We start from the raw sequence: 19365 nt of genomic DNA, 5'->3' as shown, positions 1-19365 counted from the left end.
AAAATGCAAATCAAGCAACAGAACTGTAAAACTTTAGTAGGCTAGTGGGGCTAGATGACAGTGTCAACTCTTAGTTGGAGAAGTGAGGGGTGCTGAGGTTTTATGTGAAGACAGTTAGAACTTTTGTTGTTGTTGTTGCAGTTTGGCCAGGGCCGGGTTCGAACCTGCCACCTTCAGTATATGGGGCTGGCGCCCTACTCACTGAGCCACGAGTGCCGCCCAAGACAGAATTTTAACATGGGAGCCATATTCTAATTAAGGGGTAAGCACACTATAACCTGCAGCTCAAAGAGGGATCACTGCCTGTTTCTGTGCACCCTGTAAGCTAAGGATGGATTTTACTTTACTTTTTTTTTTGAGACAGTCTCACTTTGTTGCCCTCAGTAGAGTGCCCTGGCGTCACAGCGCACAGCAACCTCAAACTCTTAGGCTCAAGCACTTCTCTTGCCACAGCCTCCAGAGTAGCTGGGACTCCAGTAGTAGGTGCCCACTGCAACACCTGGCTATTTTTAGAATTGGGGTCTCACTCTTGCTTAGGCTGGTCTTGAACCTGTGAGCTCAGATAATCCACCCACCTCGGCCTCCCAGAGTGGTAGGATCACAGGCGTGAGCCACCATGACCAGCTGGATTTTACATCTTTAAAGGTTGAAAAAAAATCAAAAGAAAAATAATATTTTATGACACATAAATGTTACGTGGAATTCAAAATTCTATGGGTACTTCCAATAGAATTCCAAAACTTCCAGTGAAGTTGTATTGGAAAACAGCCACGCTTATTTGTTTATGTATGGTTTGTGGCTGCTTTTGTGTTATAACAGCAGAGCTGAGTAGTTGTGAAGACACTCTGGCCTGAAAACCCTAAATGTTAATTGCCTTTTACAGAAAAAGTTTTCTGGCCCCTATATTAACTTCAACAACTTAAAAATGAGAAACTGAGGCCTGCTCTGCAGGTCTGTTGCCAGTAACTTCTTCATAGAATGATATTGCCCAGAGGCTGAGACAGGTGTGGAGGGAGGGAGAGAAGAGGTTAATGGATACCAACACACAGCTGGATAAAAAACAAGTTGTGGTGTTCAGTAGCACAGTGGGGTGAGTAGTCAACAGCAGTATGTTTTATATTGCAAAATAGGTAGGTTTGATATGTTCTCAACATAAAGACAGGACAAATGCTCACCGTGATAGATATTCTAAATACCTCGACTTGGGCAGGGCACGGTGCTTCACTAGCACTCTGGGAGGCTGAAGCGACAGGCTCACTTGAGCCCAGGAGTTCGAGACCAGGCTGAACAACAGCAAGACCCCGTCTCTACTAAAAATAGAAAAATTAGGCAGGCCTGGTGGTGGGCACCTGTAGTCCCAGATACTCAGGAGGCTGAGGCAGGAGGATCTCATGAGTCCAGGAGTCTGAGGTTGCTGTGAGCAAGGCTAACATCGCTGCATTCTAGCCTGGGCAACAGAGTGACACCCTGTCCTAAATAAATAAATAAATAAAATTAAATAAATGCCTTATCTTGACTTTATCATTACACATTCTCTGTATATATCAAAATACCACAGGTACCCCATAAATATTTACAGATATTATGCATCAATAAAAAAAATCTTTAGACTAGGCACCATGGCTCCCTCCTATAATCCTATCACTGTGTAAGATGGAAGGATCACTTGAGATCAGGAGTTCGAGATCAGCCTGAGCAAGAGTAAGATCCTGTCTGTAGAAAAAAATAGAAAAATAAGCCAGGTGTGGTAGTGTATGCCTGTAAGTTTAAGCTACTCAGGAGGCTGAGGCAGGAGGATCAGGTGAGATCAGGAGTTTTTTTTTGTTTTGTAGTTTCAGAATATTATGGGGGTACAAACAATTTGGTCACATAGGTTGCTTTTGTACTGTTTGAGTCAAAGTTATCAGTGTGCCCATCACCTGGACGGCATGCATTATGTCCATTATGTGTGAATTTACCCACCCCCTCCTCTCTCTTCTCACCTATTTGAATTTGATGAGTGTTGTTTCTATAATCAATAATTCCAGGAGTTAGAGGTTGCAGTGAGCTATGATGACACCATTGTATTCTAGCTGGAGGACAGAGCAAGACTCCGTCTCAAAAAAAAAATAATAATAATAAATCTTAACTTCTTCGGCGCTAGGGACTTTGTACTCATAGCAGAGATTTGGTGAGGGTTCTGCGGCACATGTGGTGTTATTCACCTTCACACTTGTCTAATTGTCTCTGATTGAATCGTAAACTCTCGGGGCGGGGACTGGGGCCACCATACCCACCCCAGCATCCTGATATTCATATGCATTGGTTGAGTTTTGTGATTTCCTTCAAAAGCCTCTTTAATACTGCCAGTATGCTTTTCCTAACATAAAAATGTGTTTTTCAGTCTGAATGTCTCCCGAAGTTCACGTGCTAGAACCTAACCACCAATGTAATATAATGTAAAATGTAAGCCTTTAAGGAGGTGTTGAAGGGGTGATGGTGGAGTCCTCATGGTAGGTTTAAGGTCCTTATAAAAAGCCGCTGAATAAATGGATTCATTTCCTTCCATCCCTTCCACCGTGTGAGGACACAGAGTTGGCCTCCTTTGAAGGATGCAGCAAAAAGCCACCACCTTGCGAGCAGACAGCCACCCTTGCCAGACACAGAACTTGCCAGCACCTTGATCTTGGAGTTTGTACCCTCCAGAACTGTGAGAAATAAGTTTCTATTGTTTGTAAATTACCCAGTCTGTGGTATTTTGTTACAGTAGCACAAATAAAGATACAGTATAATGTAAGTTTTTACATTAATAGGTAATAGCAATAGATTGATTGAGACAGTGTCACTTTGTTGCTCTGGGATTGAGTGCTGTGAAAATCATCATAGCTCACAGCGACCTCAAACTCATGGGCTCAAACGATGCTCATGCCTCAGCTTCCCAGGTAGCTGGGACTACAGGCGCTTGATGCCCAGCTAATTGTTTTCTATTTTAGTAGAGATGGGGTCTCACTCTTGCTCAGGCTGACTAAAACTCCTTAGCTGAAGGAATCCAGCTGCCTCAGGCTACTGGAGTGCTAGGATTATAGGAACGAGCCACGGTGCTGTGCCGATAATAGCTATATTTTGTACCAAAATTAAAATCTACAAAAAGGCATACATTAAAAAATGAATCTCTATAGGGGCGGCACCTGTGGCTCAAAGGGGTAGGGCACCGGCCCCATATGCCGGAGGTGGTGGGTTCAAACCCAGCTCCAGCCAAAAACTGCAAAAAAAAAAAAAAGAGGATCTCCCTGGTGGCACCTGTGGCTCAGTAAGTAGGGCGCCAGCCCCATATACCAAGGGTGGTGGGTTCAGCCCCAGCCAAAACTGCAACAACAACAAAAATAAATAAAAATGAATCTTCCTCTCACCCAGTAAGACCCTAATCATACAATTGTCTCTTCCAAAGACAAATACTGTTATTGATTTATTGTGTCTCCTTCCAGAGGTATTCCATGCAGACATAAGCATACGTAAATGTATATTCTTTACTTTAGCCATTGTTAGAATATTATACATACTTTTCTGCCTTTGGTCTAGGTAATACAGCACACTGCAAGGCATAGGTCCCAGCTTCCTGTGGACCAGATGGTGTAGCTGAGAAGTGTGAATCTCAACCAGTCGGGAACAGGAGACAGGAGTCAAGTAGTTAAGTTTTGCCTCCTTTCTCTCTTGCAGGGACGCCTCCGGCATATGGGGCCAGCACCCTACTCCTTTGAGCCACAGGCACTGCCCTTCTTTCCTTTTTGAAGTAGCTTCAACCTCAGTGGTTCCCACCTGGGCTGCCCAATAGAATCACCTGGAGACTTTTAGAGAAGACGTACCTGGGCTCAACACCCAGAGCTTCTCATCCAAATGGTTTAGGGAAGGAGTTTTAAAACTTCCCAGGTGGTTCTATTGTTTAATCAGGGCTGAAACCCCCCCCACCCATATCAGGACAACAGAATGGTGTGCTTAGCAGGTAGCTTGGAATCCTATCTATTCTGAGGATCATTTTGAAAACTCTGAGTGCTGCTGAAAAGAAAAGGAAGCTGTCATAGCAAGGGTGAATGTTTCCAGCTGTCCCTGACAGGAAATGTTTACACATATTTGCAGAACTTCTCTATCCGCATTGAGCAAGTTTGTGCTGTTTTTGAAGAAGAGCCAAATGGACACTTATAACCTAGGATTCATAAGAAATCATAAAAAAAAATTTGTTGCAGATTTTTTTTTTTTTTGCAGTTTTCGCCAGGGCTGGGTTTGAACCCGCCACCTCTGGCATATGGGGCCAGCGTGCTACTCCTTTGAGCTACAGGTGCCGCCCTGTTGCAGGTATTTTAGAAGTAATTCTGTGGAGCTATGCTGAGTTGCTCTTAAGCGTGCAAGATGGATTAAATTGTTGACCTTAAGATTAACCCACTCAATGAAAAATGACTATAAACAAGGGAGGGTATGCACCATTGCAACATCATCTCCCTACAGGTTTCTAATTGCAAAGGAGAAAAAAAAAATAGCATTTCAATGTAAAGTTCTGGAAGGCACCACTTTATTCTAATCTGGTGATCACATTCAGTGTCAGTCATAGTCAGACGCTTGACATCATGTGACTGCGGGTGGGATGAAATATGAAATATACAGGATCCCTTTGGGAGATTTAACCTCAATCTTGTCAAACCTCTGGACTTAACTTCCACGTGACAGGAGATACCTGGGTGAAAGAAACAAGCTGAAAGACACTGTAAGAAAACAAGCAGGTAAATCCAGAATGTGCAACTTTCTAAAAAACGACTACCTGGCCTGATCTCCTCCAAAGGATAGTGCTGGATAATTGTTTTAACACTCTATTATTGAAACATACAAGATAATAGACATAATAATCAATTGCAATGTCTTGATTACATCTTGTTTTGTTTTTTTTAAGGGAAGGTAGAAAAAAAGTCCTTATAAAAGTTATATTAGGGGCCAGACGCAGTGACGCACCCCTGTAATTGTAGCACTCTGGGAGGACGAGGTGAGTGGATTGCTTGAATTCATGAGTTTGAGACCAGCCTGAGCAAAATCGAGACCCCATCTCTACTGAAAATGGAAAAACTGAGGCAAGAGGGTCTCTTGAGCCCAAGAGTTGGAGGTTACTGTGAGCTATGACACCATGGCACCTACCCAGGGTGAAAGCTTGAGACCCTGTCTCAAAAAAAAAAGTTACATGAGGGACATTTGGGGGGAAATTTGATTATGGACTGGATATTACAAGATATTAGGGAATAGTTGTTATCTGTTTAAAGTGTAATAATGGTATCATGTTATGTTGAAAATTTTCCTTATTAGCTGAATTATTTTGGAATAAAATGTCTTCAATATCTGAAACTTAACTTCAAATATAACAACATATGTACACATATACATGTATTTATACACACACTATACAAGTGAAACAAAATGTTGTAGTTCTTTTTTTTTTTAACAATTTTTTTTTTTTTTTTTTTTTTTTTAATTTGGCCAGGGCTGGGTTTGAACCCGCCACCTCCGGCATATGGGACCGGCGCCCTACCCGCTGAGCCACAGGCGCCGCCCAAAATGTTGTAGTTCTTAATGTTGTAGTTCTTATTCAGCCAGCAAATTGTTATTTGGTTTCATATATTTAAAATATGTCAATATTTATTTATTTATTCATTCATTCATTTCTTAGGATCACATTCTATCACCCTAGGTAGAGGGCTATAGCCTCATAGGTCACAGCAACCTTAAACTGGGGCTTAAGCTATCCTCCTACCTCAGCCTCCCTAGTAGCTGAGATTACAGGCGGTTGCCAGGACACCTCGCTAATTTCTCTATTTCTGGTAGAGATGGGATCTTGATCCTTCTCAGGCTGTTCTCCAACTCATGAGATCAAGCAATCCACCCACCTCAGCCTCCCAGAGTGCTGGGATTACAGGTGTGAGCCACCACACCCAGCAGAAATAGCTAAACAGGGCGGTGCCTGTGGCTCAGTGAGTAGGGCGCCGGCCCCATATGCCGAGGGTGGCGGGTTCAAACCCAGCCCCGGCCAAATTGCAACAAAAAAATAGCCGGGCGTTGCGGCGGGCGCCTGTAGTCCCAGCTACTCGGGAGGCTGAGGCAAGAGAATCGCGTAAGCCCAAGAGTTAGAGGTTGCTGTGAGCCGTGTGACGCCACGGCACTCTACCCGAGGGCAGTACAGTGAGACTCTGTCTCTACAAAAAAAAAAAAAAAAAAAAAAAAAAAGAAATAGCTAAACATTTAAATCACTTTTCTCAATCTCAGCTAAAGAAAGATGCTGTGAGAAAGCTGAAAGCACGTGGGAACTTTGCAGCATGACCCGCCACTAATGGTAAAGCAGAAAAGAGCAGGAATCAGGAGCCTGGAGTTGGCCACACGAGCCTTTCTTGAACAGTGTTCTTACCAGAACTAAGAAAATAAATGTGTATTAGCACAATTAAGGGTTCTATACACACACGTATGTTCATGTGGTGGGAAACCTGTGGCTTTCTTGATCCTTGTATGCAACCTTTGAAATGAATCCAAATTTTACAGAGCCAATCTTTTTCATAAAGAGATGTAGTCTCTGGAAGTGCCTGTGGCTCAAAGGAGTAGGGCACCGGCCCTGGCCAAAAACTGCAAAAAAAAAAAAAATAAATAATAATAATAAGATGATTTTATTCTGTGAAATTTGGACTTGGTCAAGGGACCGTACTTGGGGTTCTGAAGGGCCATATTGGCCTGAGGCCGGTTTTCCCACCTTTCAAATCTGGATGGTACCACATCCTGCACGCCTAGGCTGTGTGACATGGACTAATGATTTTGGACTACAAATCCATGCAGCATGTTCTGAAAATAATACGCAATCATGACAGTAAGTCTTTGTGTGTATGAACATGTGTAAACTTTGAAAAGGTGGACTAAAAATACAGTATAAAAGATTGTTTTCAATGGTATCCCGGCACAGGACACTCACCATGAAGGAAGCTTACAAAATTAGAAGTCTCCGGGTTGTAGACTTTATAAATACTATACACTTAGCTACACTAAATTTATGTTAAAAATTATTCTTTCTTCAGTAATAAATTAACCTTACCTTCCTGTATTGTTTTACTTTGTACATCCTTGAATTTTGTGAACATTCTTTTTTGTAATAAAAGTTTACATAGCCCAACTGTACAAAAGTATTTTCTTTCTTTATATCCTTATTCCATAAGTTTTTTCTATTTTTATGATTTTCTTCATCTATTGTACATAATGCAATGGTACATGTTAAAACTATTCAGTGTGGAGCATAAATGTCTTACTATGAAAAATGAGCAAGTCAGGTGTTAGTTATCTTAAGAAGCTTGATGTAAGCTTTGCAACCTGTATATCAATTTAGCACAATGTACCCTATAAATGCATTAATATACACAGTCATGATTTCTAGAATTAAAAATGAAAGTCATTCTTATTAACAAAAATTGAAGAATGTAATCAATGGCAAAGTGATTTGCCAAAGGTCCAACAGAACGTGGCTAATAAAGGCAGCATTTAATACTTAAAAAAGAATTTTCTTCTGACCTTTAAAGCTTTTTTGTGACTGAATGCAGTGGCTCATGCTTGTAATTCTAACACTCTGGGAGGCTGAAGCTGGTGGATCGCTTGAGCTCAGGAGTTCAAGAGCAGCCTAAGCAAGAGTGAGACTCCATCGCTACTAAAAATAGAAAAAACTAGCCAGACGTAGCAGGTGCCTGTAGTCCCAGCTGCTTGGGAAACTGAGGCAAGAAGATTCCTAGAGCCTGAGAGTCTGAAGTTTGAGGTTGCTGTGTGCTATGACTCCATAGCACTCAACCCCAAGGCGAATGAGTGAGACTCGGGCTCAAAACAACAACAACAATTTTCTTTTGTTAAATACTAAGATGCAGGCACATACATTAGCCTAGTCCTACACAGGGTCAGGAACATTGCTACCACCTTTTCAGCACCACATGTTGTCCCACTGGAAGGTCTTCAGGGAAAACAACATACACGCAGATATCTCCTACAATAACAATGCCTTTTTCTGAAATACCACCTGAAAAACATACCGAAGGTACCTGGAATAGAGTTTGGGGGGAAGGGTCTATAAAATGAAGAAGAGGCCAGTTCATGCTTTGGGAACAATTTATTAGCAGAGACAGGAGACAGAAAGGGTAGAGTGGAGTGAGCCCAGGATCCAGCTGGACTCTCACACAGTCTCAGTAAGGCTGAATGTGGCAGGGTGTTCAGGGGAGTCATTCCTTCTACAGAGACACTAATTTTTATACTCCAGGAAAATCTGCGGGTTGTTCCCTTATTTGGCCACTGGAGTTAACGAAGGTGTAAAAATAAAGGTTACTGCTCAGGAAGATGCCTGACTGGTAGCAAACCTCAGCAGAGGCTCCTGACCAGAGGAAGGAAAAGTGGACAGAATCGGATACTTTGAAGCCAAAGGTGGAGAGCTGAGCCCAGAAAGAAGTTCAGCAAGCTGTAAGTCCAAGGAAGAACATTCAAGAAAACAAATTACAGATACAAAGCCTACTGCCTGGAGGACAGGAAACCCCTCCCCTATGTAGGAGGCCCACCACAGCCTGCGAGCAAGCAGGAAACAAAAGTCCTCTCATTTCACCTCGCTGGAAAGAGCTGCTAAAAACCAGATCTCTTTCTACAGGGAGGTCCCAGTTATGAACCTAGACACAACACCACCATACACAAAATTGAACAGACATTTTCCCCCACAAGTCCAAACTCCCAGTCTACCCTTGCCACCTAGCATGGTGGTCTGAAGTTCTGCCCCCTGCGGAGGGCACAGTGTTTGGTCATTTCCTGAGTGATTGGGGCATAGTGTTGACGGCCAAACATCAGGATGAAATCTGTGAGAACCGGGGAAAAAAGAGGTTATGAGAATAAAGGGATACTCGATGGGAGGAGGAACAGTGCCCTGGTTATGACTATGCACAGCCAGTGGTGGTGTTAACCCTGAGTTCAGGCTGAGCCTGGTGGAATGGGGTGCAGAACACACAGTGGGACAGTGGTTGCCACGTGTGGACTGAGTTCAGTAGGCAGGGATGGGCCTGTGAGCAGAGGCTTTCCAGGTGAGGACTGAGACCTAAAGACAGGGTGTGGTCCCCTGACTCCAACGGAGGTTGGGAACAGAGGCTTGCCAGCCAGTGGACTGAGACTGCCAGGCAGGTTTATGGTCCCCTGACTCCAACTGGTCTGGCAAGTAAAGACTTGCTGGGTGTGAACTGAGACTGGTGGGCAGGTACGTGGCCCCTGACTCCAACTGGGCCTGTGAGCAGAGAAGCGGACAACAGGGTGGGCTGGGTCTGGTGGGGGAGACTGTGGATCCCTGGCTCCAACTGTGTTGTTGGAGATCCTTGAATCCCTTTCTTTTGGGCAGGTTTAGTATTGCCTGAGACAATTTGGTTGGAACCTATGTCTGGGGCTGTCTACTCAAGGACACTCTGAGGTTGACTTTTGAAGTTCTGTAGCAAAAAAGAACTGAAGGGTGAGGGCTGAGCAAGACAGCTGTTTGTATTTCTTCACAGTCGAGATTTAAATGTAATACTGTGCTGCTTCAATTGCCTGGGGAGTCCTCCTCAAAAAATGTTCACCCAGACCAATTGCTTCAAGAGTTCTCCCTGCACTTTTTTCAAGTATTTTTATAGTTTCCTGTCTTAAGTTTAAACCTTTTATCCAGTAAGAGTCTATCTTAGTTCATGTTGAAAGGTGTGGGTCCAGTTTCAGTCTTCTGCAGGTTGCCAGCCAGTTTACCCCGCACCATTTGTTAAAGAGGGAATCTTTTCCCCATTGAATGTTTTTAATTGGCTTCTCAAAGATCAAATAATGGTAAGTAGCTGGATTCATCTCTTGGTTCTCTATTCTGTTCCAGACATCTATTTCTCTGTTTTTGTGCCAGTACCATGCTGTTCTGATCACTATCGATTTATAGTAGTCTCAGTCTGGTAGCGTAATTCCTCCTGCTTTGTTTTTATTACTGAGTAACGTTTTGGCTATTTGAGTTTTTTCTGATTCCATATAAAACGAAGTATTATTTTTTCAAGCTCTTTAAAATATGACAAGGGAGTTTTAATAGGATTTGTATTAAAATTATATATTGCTTTGGGTAAAATAGATTCCTGGGACTTGATCATTCTAAAAAGCTTCTGCACAGCCAAGAACATAGCGAGTAAAGCAAGCAGACAGCACAAAGAATGGGAGAAAATATTTGCGTGTTATACTTCCAATAAAGGCTTAATAACCAGAATCCACAGAGAACTCAAACGTATGAGCAAGAAAAGAACAAGTGATCCCATCTCAGGGTGGGCAAAGGACTTGAAGAGAAACTTCTCTAAAGAAGACAGATGCACAATCTACAGACACATGAAAAAAGCTCATCATCCATAATCATCAGAGAAATGCAAATCAAAACTACATTGAGATATCACCTGAACCCAGTAAGAGTAGCCCACATAACAAAATCCCAAAACCAGTGATGTTGGCGTGAATGTGGAGAAAAGGGCACATTTCTACACTGCTGGTGGAAATGCACACTAATACGTTCTTTTTGAAACGATGTTTGGAGACTACTCAGAGATCTAAAAATAAACCTGCCATTCGATGCTATAATTCCTTTATTGGGAATATACCCAGAAGACCAAAATCACAATATATTAAAGACATCCGTACCAGAATATTTATTGCAGCCCAATTCATAATTGCTAAGTCATGGAAGAAGCCCAAGTGCCCATCAACCCACAAATGGACTAGCAAATTGTGGTACATGTACACCATGGAATATGCTGCAGCCTTAAAGAAAGATGGAGACTTTACCTCTTTCATGCTTACATGGATGGAGCTAAAACATATTCTTCTTAGCAAAGTATCTCAAGAATGGAAGAAAAAGTATCCAATGTACTCAGTCCTACTCGGAAGCTAATTTATAGTTTTCATATGAAGGCTATAACCCAACTATAGCACAAGAATATGGGGAAAGGGCCAAGGGAGGGGAAGGGAGCGGTGAGGTTGGGGTGGAGGGAGGGTAAAGGGTGGGGCCACACCTACCGTGCATCTTTGGCTGGGTACAGCCGAAACTGCATACAATAAGAAATATGTCTGCATACAATATGAAAATGCCATGAAGGCTATGTTGAACAGTTTGATGAGAATATTTCAGATTGTATATGAAACCAGCACACTGTACCCCTTGATTGCACTAATGTACACAGCTATGATTTAACAATAAAATTTTTTTAAATAAAATAGTCTTGAAAAAGAAAATAAATGTAATACTGTGTGCTCCTAGGATAGAGTAGTGTTTGGCTGGTATCAAAACAAAGCTAGCTTGTGCTATCTCACCAAGTAGGTCCTCAGAGGCTCTGGCTAAAACTCTAAAAGGGGCCTTTGTACGGTTGTAGTAGAAAAGCCACAATTACGAAGCCTAGCACATTGGTAAGGAGCTATCTCTACTACCTAGGAACCAGAGTTCAATCTCTCCCTACCAGTTCTAATAACCAAACAGTGGAAAATAAACATGGCGTGGACACAACAGAAGAACTCCGGCAGCATGAATAACCAGAGTAGATCAACCACACAAGAAATGATAAAGGAGATACAACTGAAGGTGCCATGCATAGGCAAATGGCAGAAATGTCAATTCAGAATATGGAATGAAACTATGATAAAGAGAATGGAAGAAAAAATAGAAATTGAATTCCAAAGAGTAGTTCTCAAGTTGTTCCAAGAAATTAATGAATACAAAGCTCAAGTCACCAAAGATGTAGACGTAATGAGAAAAGAGATAGCAGAACTCAAGGAAATGAAAAAGTCAACAAGAGGAGCTCCTCAGTAATAGAGTTGACCAGACAGAAGAAAGGATCTCTGAAACTGAAGACAAAGTTTTCCGTGCTTCCAAATGCTCAAAGAGACACAAATGGAGAGCAAAAACTGATCGCTCCAAGGGAGAGTGAGGAATCACTCCAAAAGATCAAACATTCATCTCATAGGAATGCCTGAAGGAGAAGAGAATGGTCCTAAAGATACAGATGCTCTACTCCATGTGATCTTGGAGGAGAAATTCCTAAGCATTGTGAGAGATACAGAACTTCAAATAGTAGACAGTTTTAGACCCCCAGCAAGACTAGGTCCAAATAAAGCATCTCCTAGGCACAATTGTGTTTATCTTGGCCAAAATTAAGAAGAAAGAGAAGATTCTGCAAGCAGCCATACATAAGAAAAGCATCACCTACAAAGGGGGAGATAACAGAATGGTGTAAGATCATTCAGCCACAACATTCCAAGCAGGAAGAGGATGGTCATCGACCTTCGACCTCCAGAAACAAAACAACTTGCAGCCCAGGATGCTCTATCCAGCTAAACTGAGTTTCATTTGTGATGGAGAAATCAAATACTTTAATGACATGCCCAAGTTGAAGAAATTTGCCATAAGTAGACCAGCTCTCCAGGATACTCTCAGACGCATACTCCACAATGAACAGCGCAATGCTTTACCTCCCAAGTAAACTCACCCAGGAAATTTTTAACAAAACCCAACTTCCACAGTGATGAAACGATTAAGAATGCCCACTGGACATTTGAAAATCATGAACACTCAACACGCAACTAGGCTTGTCAATTCTCTCACCTAACGTGAATGGTTTAAATTGTCTTCTAAAGGGCACAGTCTGTCTGACTGGATACGTAAACTAAGACTGGATACCTGCCATATGCAAGAATCTCATCTTACTTAAGGATAAAGATAGACTCAGGGGTGAAGGGATGGACTTTTATAATACAGGCACATGGAAAGCAGAAAAAAGCAAGGGTTGCAATTGTAGTTGAAGACACAATTGGCTTTAAACCAACAAAGATAAAGAAAGATAGGGATGTTCACTCCACATTTAGCAAGACAAACACCCAACAAGAAGAGATTATGATAATTAACATTTATGCACCCTACCAGACTACTCCTCAATTCATAAAGCAAACCCTAATGGATATGAACAATGTGATAACTCCCTGCACTACAATAGTTGGAGATTTTAACACCCTTCGACAGTTTTGGATAGATCCTCCAAGAAGAAGCTCATCAAAGAAATATTAGACTTAAACCTGACCCTAGAACAAATGGACTTTACAGACCACTACAGAACATTTCATCCTAATAAAACCAAATATACAGTCTTCTCATCAGCCCATGGATCATCCTCCAACATAGATCATATCCTAGGATACAATCTAACCTCAGAAAATTTAAAAGAATAAAAATTATTCCTTCTATCTTTTTTCTGTTTTTCTTTCTTTTTTTTTTTATTAAATCATAAAGAGGTAGATCATGTATATGTTAATCATTTAGTGGGTAGAATGTGCTCAGTTCACCTACAATTTGAAATGCTTACATTGTACTGGTTCATATATCCCTCACCTCATTTACTTACTTATTGTGTTAAGACATTTATACTCTATCCTTAATAGATCCTAGACCACCATGGAATAAAAGTTGAACTCAAAGGAAACAGGAATCTTCAAACTCAAAGACATGAAAACTAAATACTAGTTTACTTAATTATTAGCCTATAATTAATAGACTGAATGATAGCTGGGGCCCAGATGAGATTAAGAAGGAAACTGCCAAATTTTTGGAACAAAATCAGAATGAACACACAAATTATCAAAACAGTGGGATACTACGAAGGCAGTTCTAAGAGGGAAATTTACAGCATTGGAAGTCTTCCTCAAGAAAACAATGCTTTACCTGGGAGGTAAAGAGAAGAAGCCAACAACTTAATGGATCATCTCAAGCAAGTGGAAAAGGAAGAACATACAAACACCAAAACCAGCAGAAAAAAGAAATAACCAACAATTAGGGCAGAATTAAATGAAATTGAAAACAAAAGAGTCATTCAGAAGATCTATGAAAAAAAGATTGTTTTTTTTTTTTTTTTTTGAAAATATTAATACAACTGATAAAAATTTGGCCAACTGAACCAGAAATAGAAAAGTAAAATCTCTAATATCGTCTATCAGAAATGATAAAAGAGAACTAACAACAGACACTTCAGAAATTAAAAAAATCCACAAGGATTAATATCAAAAACTCTAATGGACAGAAATATGAACATCTGAAGGAAAAAGACCAATACCTGGAAGCACACCTCAGACAAATTAGAAATCTTGAATAGACTTATATCAATCACTACAGTAACATCAACAATACAAAAACTCCACAGAAAAGGAAAATCCTGGAACAGAAGCCTTCACATCTGAATTCTATGAAGCATTTCAAGAGGAAGTAGTACGTATAATATACAACCTTTGGTGTAGCATAGAAAAAGATGAAATGCTTCCCAACACATTCTAGGAAGCAAATATTACCCTCATTCCAAAACCAAAAAAGGATCCAATAAGGAAAGAAAATCAGAGACCAATATCATGAATGAATAGCGATACAAAAATATTCCATAAGATCTTAGCAAACAGAATTTAACAACGCAACAAAAAATATCGCACAGCACGATCAAGTTGGTTTTATTACAGGGGTACACGGTTGGTTCAACATTTCCAAATATACAAATATAATAAATCACATCAATAAAATAAAAGGCAAATACTATATGATTCTCTCAATTGAGGCAGAAAAAGCCTTTGATAATATATCCAGCATCCTTTCATGATCCAAACATTTCAGAAAACAGGTATACAAGGGACATTTCTTAAATCGATAGAAGCCATCTACACAAACCCACAGCTAATATCATATTGAAGGGTATAAAGCTGAAAACATTTCTACTCAGATCAAGAACCAGGCAAGGATGCCCACTGTCTCCACTGCTATTCAACACAGTAATGGAAGTTTATGCATTGCAATCCAGGGAAGAGAAGGCAATCAAGGGTATCCAAATAGGGTCAGAGGAGATCAACAGCTCACTCTTCACTGATGATATGATCCTATACCTGGAAAATTGCAGAGACTCAACTTCAAAACTCTTAGAAGAAGGAATGCAACAGCCTCTCAGGATGCAAAATCAATCCTTGCAAATAAGTAGCCTTTGAATATGCCAATAATAGTCAAGCTGAAAATAGTCAAGGATTCTATTCCTTTTTTAGTAGGGTCAAAGAAGATAAAATATCTGGTAATGGACCTAACAAAGATCTCTATATGAAAGATCTCTATAAAGAGAACCATGAAATTCTGAGAAAACAGATAGCTGAAGATGTTAACAAATGGGAAAACATACCATGCTCATGGCTGGGAAGAATAAACATTGTTAAATTGTCCACATTAACCAAAGCAATCTACAGATTTAATGCAATCCCCATTGAAGTACCAGCGTCATACTTTAAAGAACTTGAAACAATAGAACTTCCTTTTATATAAAATCAGAAAAAAAACCCCAAAACATCAAATAGCAAATACATTACTCAGAAATAAGAACAAAGCCGGAGGTATCACGTTACCGGACTTCAGTGTATACAATAAACATATGGTGCTCAAAACGGCATGCTACTGGCACAAAAACACAGAGGTAGATTTATGGAACAGATTCGATAACCAAGAGATGAACTCAGTTACTTATCATCATTTGGTCTTCAAGAAGCCTGTGAAAAATCTTCAGTGGGAGAAAGACTCCCTATTTAACAAATGGTGCTGGGAGAACTGGCTGGGAACCTATAGAAGACTGAAACTGGACCTGCACCTTTCACCATTAACAAAAATTGATTTTCACTGCATAAAAGATTTATACTTAAGACATGAAACTCTAAAAATAATAGAAGCCGGTGCAGGGAAAACACTTAAAGAAATCGGCCTGGGAGGATATTTTGCGATGGGGAACCCCCGGGCAATGGAAGCAACACCAAAAATACATCACTGAGATCTGATCAAACTGCAAAGCTTTTGCAGAGCCTAGAGCACGGTAAGTAAGGCAAACAGACAACCTTCAGAATAGGACAAGATTTTTGTAGGTTATGCTTCTGACAAAAGTCTGATAACTAGACTTTACATGGAACTCAAATCAATAAGAAAAGAACAAATAGCTCCTTTGCTATGTGGGCAAGAGACACGAACAGAAACTTTTCAGAGTAAGGCAGGCTCACGGCCTAAAAACACATGAAGAAATGCTCATCATCCTTCATCATCAGAGAAATGCAGAGAAATCAAAACCACTTTGAGATATCGTCTGACTCCAGGAAGATGACCCACATCACAAAAATCCCCAAGCTACAGGTGTTGGCATGGATGTGGAGATAAGGGAACACTGCTACACTGCTGGTGGGAATGCAAGCTAATAACAACCTTTTTGGAATGAAGTTTGGAGAACACGCAAGCAACTAAAAACAGACCTACCATTCGATCCTGCAAATCCTCTACTAGGTATATACCCAGATGATCAAAAATTATTTTACAACAAAAACATTTGCACCAGAATGTTTATTGCAGTCCAATTCATGACTGCCAAGACACGGAAACAGCCCAAGTGCCCATCGACCCATGAATGGATTAACAAATTGTGGTATATGTACACCATGGAATATGCTGCAGCCTTAAAGAAAGATGGAGACTTTACCTCTTTCATGCTTACATGGATGGAGCTAAAACATATTCTTCTTAGCAAAGTATCTCAAGAATGGAAGAAAAAGTATCCAATGTACTCAGTCCTACTCGGAAGCTAATTTATAGTTTTCATATGAAGGCTATAACCCAACTATAGCACAAGAATATGGGGAAAGGGCCAAGGGAGGGGAAGGGAGCGGTGAGGTTGGGGTGGAGGGAGGGTAAAGGGTGGGGCCACACCTACCGTGCATCTTTGGCTGGGTACAGCCGAAACTTACTAAATGCAGAATACAAATGTCTGCATACAATAAGAAAATGCCATGAAGGCTATGTTGAACAGTTTGATGAGAATATTTCAGATTGTATATGAAACCAGCACACTGTACCCCTTGATTGCACTAATGTACACAGCTATGATTTAACAATAAAATTTTTTTTAAATAAAATAGTCTTGAAAAAGAAAATAAATGTAATACTGTGTGCTCCTAGGATAGAGTAGTGTTTGGCTGGTATCAAAACAAAGCTAGCTTGTGCTATCTCACCAAGTAGGTCCTCAGAGGCTCTGGCTAAAACTCTAAAAGGGGCCTTTGTACGGTTGTAGTAGAAAAGCCACAATTACGAAGCCTAGCACATTGGTAAGGAGCTATCTCTACTACCTAGGAACCAGAGTTCAATCTCTCCCTACCAGTTCTAATAACCAAACAGTGGAAAATAAACATGGCGTGGACACAACAGAAGAACTCCGGCAGCATGAATAACCAGAGTAGATCAACCACACAAGAAATGATAAAGGAGATACAACTGAAGGTGCCATGCATAGGCAAATGGCAGAAATGTCAATTCAGAATATGGAATGAAACTATGATAAAGAGAATGGAAGAAAAAATAGAAATTGAATTCCAAAGAGTAGTTCTCAAGTTGTTCCAAGAAATTAATGAATTCAAAGCTCAAGTCACCAAAGATGTAGACGTAATGAGAAAAGAGATAGCAGAACTCAAGGAAATGAAAAAGTCAACAAGAGGAGCTCCTCAGTAATAGAGTTGACCAGACAGAAGAAAGGATCTCTGAAACTGAAGACAAAGTTTTCCGTGCTTCCAAATGCTCAAAGAGACACAAATGGAGAGCAAAAACTGATCGCTCCAAGGGAGAGTGAGGAATCACTCCAAAAGATCAAACATTCATCTCATAGGAATGCCTGAAGGAGAAGAGAATGGTCCTAAAGATACAGATGCTCTACTCCATGTGATCTTGGAGGAGAAATTCCTAAGCATTGTGAGAGATACAGAACTTCAAATAGTAGACAGTTTTAGACCCCCAGCAAGACTAGGTCCAAATAAAGCATCTCCTAGGCACAATTGTGTTTATCTTGGCCAAAATTAAGAAGAAAGAGAAGATTCTGCAAGCAGCCATACATAAGAAAAGCATCACCTACAAAGGGGGAGATAACAGAATGGTGTAAGATCATTCAGCCACAACATTCCAAGCAGGAAGAGGATGGTCATCGACCTTCGACCTCCAGAAACAAAACAACTTGCAGCCCAGGATGCTCTATCCGGCTAAACTGAGTTTCATTTGTGATGGAGAAATCAAATACTTTAATGACATGCCCAAGTTGAAGAAATTTGCCATAAGTAGACCAGCTCTCCAGGATACTCTCAGACGCATACTCCACAATGAACAGCGCAATGCTTTACCTCCCAAGTAAACTCACCCAGGAAATTTTTAACAAAACCCAACTTCCACAGTGATGAAACGATTAAGAATGCCCACTGGACATTTGAAAATCATGAACACTCAACACGCAACTAGGCTTGTCAATTCTCTCACCTAACGTGAATGGTTTAAATTGTCTTCTAAAGGGCACAGTCTGTCTGACTGGATACGTAAACTAAGACTGGATACCTGCCATATGCAAGAATCTCATCTTACTTAAGGATAAAGATAGACTCAGGGGTGAAGGGATGGACTTTTATAATACAGGCACATGGAAAGCAGAAAAAAGCAAGGGTTGCAATTGTAGTTGAAGACACAATTGGCTTTAAACCAACAAAGATAAAGAAAGATAGGGATGTTCACTCCACATTTGGCAAGACAAACACCCAACAAGAAGAGATTATGATAATTAACATTTATGCACCCTACCAGACTACTCCTCAATTCATAAAGCAAACCCTAATGGATATGAACAATGTGATAACTCCCTGCACTACAATAGTTGGAGATTTTAACACCCTTCGACAGTTTTGGATAGATCCTCCAAGAAGAAGCTCATCAAAGAAATATTAGACTTAAACCTGACCCTAGAACAAATGGACTTTACAGACCACTACAGAACATTTCATCCTAATAAAACCAAATATACAGTCTTCTCATCAGCCCATGGATCATCCTCCAACATAGATCATATCCTAGGATACAATCTAACCTCAGAAAATTTAAAAGAATAAAAATTATTCCTTCTATCTTTTTTCTGTTTTTCTTTCTTTTTTTTTTTATTAAATCATAAAGAGGTAGATCATGTATATGTTAATCATTTAGTGGGTAGAATGTGCTCAGTTCACCTACAATTTGAAATGCTTACATTGTACTGGTTCATATATCCCTCACCTCATTTACTTACTTATTGTGTTAAGACATTTATACTCTATCCTTAATAGATCCTAGACCACCATGGAATAAAAGTTGAACTCAAAGGAAACAGGAATCTTCAAACTCAAAGACATGAAAACTAAATACTAGTTTACTTAATTATTAGCCTATAATTAATAGACTGAATGATAGCTGGGGCCCAGATGAGATTAAGAAGGAAACTGCCA

At 40.4% G+C, this 19365-nt stretch overlaps 1 pseudogene; it reads right to left on the bottom strand.

The window, feature by feature from the left end:
- LOC128575877 (gap junction alpha-4 protein-like) overlaps nt 1-19365 on the bottom strand; it is a 38629-nt pseudogene that overhangs the window by 7275 nt on the left and 11989 nt on the right.

Source organism: Nycticebus coucang, chromosome 23, assembly GCF_027406575.1.
Source record: "Nycticebus coucang isolate mNycCou1 chromosome 23, mNycCou1.pri, whole genome shotgun sequence".
In the NCBI taxonomy this organism is placed as follows: domain Eukaryota; kingdom Metazoa; phylum Chordata; class Mammalia; order Primates; family Lorisidae; genus Nycticebus; species Nycticebus coucang.
This window is presented reverse-complemented; position numbering and strand designations above follow the sequence as displayed.